Source organism: Rhipicephalus sanguineus, chromosome 5 (assembly GCF_013339695.2).
Source record: "Rhipicephalus sanguineus isolate Rsan-2018 chromosome 5, BIME_Rsan_1.4, whole genome shotgun sequence".
Taxonomy (NCBI): Eukaryota; Metazoa; Arthropoda; class Arachnida; order Ixodida; family Ixodidae; genus Rhipicephalus; species Rhipicephalus sanguineus.
This window is the reverse complement of record NC_051180.1, coordinates 10,462,569-10,467,897: the sequence shown is the minus strand read 5'-3', so window position 1 is coordinate 10,467,897 and position 5,329 is coordinate 10,462,569.

Below are 5,329 nucleotides of genomic sequence, written 5' to 3'. Positions count from 1 at the left end.
AACTACTCTCCTTCTCCTCAGCAGACTACCCACTACTAGTTTATGTCCCAAGTTGTCGTGCCAGAAGAAGAAGAAAAGTAGCCACATCGTTCTATAGCTCATAAATCGCAAAATTGACCGTCGGCGCAACGTCTCCTGGTGGGCGTCGTCAACACGAGTGATGGCAAAAAAAAATCATCACATGATTTATGGCGCCGTCATGCCGTCACACAACGCGACATCATGTGATGACGTCAGGCCCGTAGCCAGGAATTATTTTTGGGAAGGGGGGGGGGGGGCCTTGCTGAAAGCCTCGACTATTTGCGAAAAAGTTTTCATTATTTATTTTCGGTAAAACCCATGTATCATAAAAATTTCGGGGGTGGCCAGGCCCCCCCCCCCCTGGCTACGGGCCTGGATGACGTCCCCACACGACATTGTCGCTTGGTCAAAGGTGAGCCGATCACGGTGGCGGTGCAAAACCATGTAAAGTGCAGAAAGCTTGCATTCCTCCGATCCTGGAGGCAGTGCTAAACCCGTTAGGTGCAGAAATCTTGACGCTGCTAAATGGTATTCGCATTACTTTCTCGGCTATTCCGAATAATAATGCTTTGGTCGGATAAACTACAGAGACGGGAGTGGTCCCGAGCATTATTTTCGTGAAGTGCCCCATGCGGTCACTATGTGTTCAACCGTCACCGTGAAACGAAAACTCTGTTTCAAAATTTCAGTGAGTCTGGAGATCAGTATCGGATAAGTTTCTCGAAACGCGACGTCAAAGCCCCTCAGATGACCATGTATGAGATATTTGGACAGGCGTTTTTTCAAACGGCAAGCGTTAGGTGACGCTTTGCTCCAAATCTTTCCATACACACCTCTCCTCCCCCCCCCCCCCCCCGCTCGTACCTTCACTGTGCCGGCCCTTGTTGAACTAAATTTCCCGCTACAGCTCAGGTGAGATTGAGACCTCTGCTCTCAAGGATGCGAGACAGCAAAATATCTCTGTTGTATGTACGGTCCCTGTTTCTATCGGGAGCCCTTCAAAAACGTGGCATCTGCCATATCGAGCACTGAGAGATAGCAGGCCATCCGCCATCGTCGTGACGGAGCATATCAGGACGGTGCACGACGACGGCAGCTTAGCGCGCGCTTTGCGCATGGCTCCCTTATTTTTTGTTTCTTTCGCGGCGAAAGGACAATTGCATCGCGCTGAAGCATTCTAACGTTTTCGAGCGCTTGTTGCTGTCCGAAAGCGCTCCTACGCGTTGACTTACCGAATGCACTAGTCCTTTTGTACCGGCAAAGTGTGCAAGACAACCGCGCGCAAGCAGAGTTGCATTCGGAAGCAGAAACGGTCAAGACGCATTCCGTGTTATTATATCAATCCATTCTCGTTTGGGAGATTTGCAAAAGCTATCCACCGCATGTAGCATTTCTATATGGCTGTAAAACTTTGCAGATGCAACTTTCATAGCGATTAACCATGTATGTGCACTTTAGTTGTTTTCGCAGGCGAATCGACCGTTAGTATTGCCGAACGTTCGAACTCAAGTTCATTGATACCTGCAATCGCTCATATTTATTTTCGGTTGTTCGTGTACTTATCCGTTCATTCAACTCATTAGTTTCATGTACTTAAACGAATTCGTTCCCTACTACTAAAGAGAGTGACAGACGCGCACCGCTGCCAAGGAGCAGCAAGGTGCGTACTAGATGATTGTTTTTTATTATGCTGGCTTCTGCATCGAAAATTGTACGGCATACGTAGCCTTCGTCGGTGCTTCCACCACGGCTTCGCTGGCTTTCATCCTCACAACAGTGGAAAGGCTTTCCATCGCTTAGTAACTGCTGCTTTGGATATACAGGCAGGCCCCGGAAACTGAACACCAGTTTCGGTTTCAAGGGACATGGGCGCTCGCAGCGGTTGCCGGCATCCTAAGATCTGGCTGAACGAAGTGAGGTTGACGTGGATGTTCCCATATATTGTGTTTCACGAGTTTTTTTAAAAATAAGAAATTTGATTGAACTGTCAAGAACTCTTCCTTTGTTTATTTGTCCTTTTTCTTTCTTATTTTGTGAATTTTAAATCAGGCGAAGCGCGGGAACTGGTGTTCGTAGCGCTTGCCTCCACTCACCCTTGCCACTCGCTGAGCGATATCACAAGTTGGATCGCGCTCGGTTATCTCGCTCGGTTGGCGTGCAAGTATGGATACAGGGAAGATAAGAGATTTGATGTGGCGTGCAGCGAACGGAAGACGCAATGAGGCACGTCGAACAGGTCAACCGTGCATTAGACGAAGAAGGCTACATCGGGCATCACATGTTTTGCGCGGATCTGTGGTGTGTTAACCCAGGGATTTCTGTTCCGCGAAGGTTTTTCAGGTTTCCTAGTGCCACGGGTGAGTTCTAGTATTTGGGTCCATTAATTGAGCAGGTTTTACCTTTGCATGAGTACAGGTGCCCCAAAAGTAAAACGGAGCACGCGAGCTGTGGCCAACGGGGCGAAACTGCATGCCAGCGCGCTCTATCAGAAGATGCGCTCCAGATAGCGAGAGTGTGTCGGCATATCCGGCTTACTCATCCCGATATTCTAGTGCTCGCATTATCACCGTTCGAGCGAAGCCGCGCTACTGCCATCACTGAGTGCCAGGGGCAAAAAGTGGTGGCATTCTTGGCGATGCTAAAAGCGCATGCCTCCTAAGATTCCGCCACGACACGGGCAAACAAATGCATAAAGCATTGAAGCTCCCCCGACGAGCAGTGATGGTAGCAGCGCGGCTTCGCTCGAGCCGACGATAAGGCGAGCATCAGAATATCGGGATGGGTCAGTCGGATATGCCGACGCACTCTCGCTATCTGCAGCTCGTCTCCTGATAGAGCGCGCTGGCATGCAGTTTCGCCTAAAGTCCCAGGATATTTTGGGAAAGTACCGTCTTTCTTTTAACCGAGCCGCTACGCCGAGCACCCTCCTCTCCCGCCTTCCACCACCCCGCTTCACGGGCCGTCGCCCGGGAAACGCGCGCGTTATCAGCGTGACATAGAATTCTTGATAGGAAAGTGGCGCGAGCCGGGTATAGGACCGGCGCCCGCACTGTGGCCGTTTGGGAGAGGATATAGATAAGGTTTGGACACTTGGGAGAGGAGGGTTGGGCACTTTGGAGAGGATATGGAGGAGAGTGTCGCTACTTTTTATATATTAAGGGACTTTAGTTTCGCCCCGTTTGGCCACAGCTCGCGTGCTCCGTTTTACTTTTGGGGCACCTGTACATGAGTAAACCCAGTCCTCTGCAAGCCTGACTGGACTGACATGAGCGCAGTGTCGCTAGACTAATTCGTCATGACCGCAGCCTACTGTTGCCGGCAAAACACGCTTAATGAAAGGCTTGAAAGCGTGTTGGTTCCGCGACACGGTTTGTTCGTTTTTTGCTTTTGGCATGTAGTTCAAATATTTGTGACGCAATTATAGGCTTCTTCCTGTCCATGAAAATGCATGTAGCCAGTTTGAAACATGTGGGTCTTTGCTTCTGATACTGTCACTCATACATGTACACTCTAAGAAAAAAAAGAGTATGCGTGACTCTTTTCGGAGAGTTCTGACTTGCCACGTATAGGACTCTCTTTAAATAGTCACGGTGACTCTCTTGGTGGGTCAGGGTCGGCTCGCTCTAGGAGAGTCCCCTGACCCTCTAGGAAAAGTGCAAAGACTCTCATCGGGAGGATCACGTTACCACTATAGGGAGTCAGACGACTCTTGCCGGTAACGCTCCTAGGGGGGTCAAGGGACCCACACTGAAGCATCAAGCGACTCCACAAGTATTTTAAGCTACTCATTTGATCCTTGCTCTACTTTTGCGCGACTACTGTTGAAAATAGTGGAGTATTCATTTTAAGCAAGTCCAATAATACCGTTCTGCCCAGCGACAGTAAAAAAAAATAGTTCAGTTCTAGCAATACTTTAATAAAACTCGTCAAAACAAACACATATTTTCCAGCAAAGTTATATAGAAAGCGCGAAAAGATGGTCTGTGATTTCAATTAAGTTTGGGTATTCCTCATTGACATGCTTCTATGTGTATAGCCAACTAAAATGTGTGACTGTGTGTGCACAGTGTCATATGGTGCTAAATGAACAGCAGAAATCGCCATCATTTCCATATTTATTCCTTGTGATTAATAATAAATCAAAAAGTGGTGACGGCTTGAGGCATCAGACTTGTGGCTTGCTAGGTTGTCGCTCCTGTCCAGCGTGAGCACCATGAAAAACGGTATCTGAAAAGCAGAACGTGATATTATGATGAGAAAATGAAATTGCAGTAAAGGTTTGCAAAACCTACACAATAAGTGGTTCACACAGACATAATAAAGGCTAACAACAAAACAACAAAGCAATCCTCCGGCAGCCAGGGGCATGCCGTGAGCGGTTATTGACCGCATGTTTTACAAACGTAACCCATCCTTATATACTCAGATAAACAGATGCGAGTACTAGGGCCCGAACGACACCCAGCGCGTGCGTACGCCGTCACATCGAGATCAGACATGTCATATGCTAGAATTAGCGCACATAACTCCCACAATCACGTACACTCACTCGATTCTGTTAGAGCGCCCAACGTCATCGCAGTGTATGCAAACCACGATAACAGCAAACAGAAACGTGGGAAAAGAGTGCACGCCGGCGGCCGCAACAACGCGCGCCGTCGGAAGTCTAGAGCTTTTTCACTTTACCGGCGAGGCGTGTCCAACTTGAATGACTACCGCGTACATTCTGGAAGCCACCGTACTATATCTGCACCTCAAACTACCGTCTTTCAGCCAACAAAAACATTACATATAGTGCGTCTGAGCGTTCTGTACACAGGTTTTTTTTTTTTCACGTTCCCACGCGTGGAAGCACGCTGCACACTCAAGGTCGATGGAAATGTTATTATGAAGTAGACTAAAGTGCATCTCAAAACGACATCTTGCACCTTCAGTAGTGCAGACACGACGTGCGATCAGCAAGAAATGACCCTCGATTATTGTTTGCATCGCTCACTTTATGGGAGCTTGTACAGCAACACGCATAACGGTGGCAACTCGTAACTGACAGCTTTAGTTGGAACAGCCCCGCGGATACAGGCTACTGTTGGAAATGGCTGGCAGATTCCGCAGAGCTGCTGCAGACGCCAGCTAAAGCTGTATAATTAGGCAGTACACTCACCGTTAACTGGCGCCCGTTGTCGGTGTCCGCAGCTTCATGATATTCCGCCCTCCAAGCGTCAATCGTGCACGGAGCCGGCGTCATTGCACCGAAGACGCGAACCAACGCACCACGTCACTGGGAGTGAGGCCGGCTGAGAACTGGAGC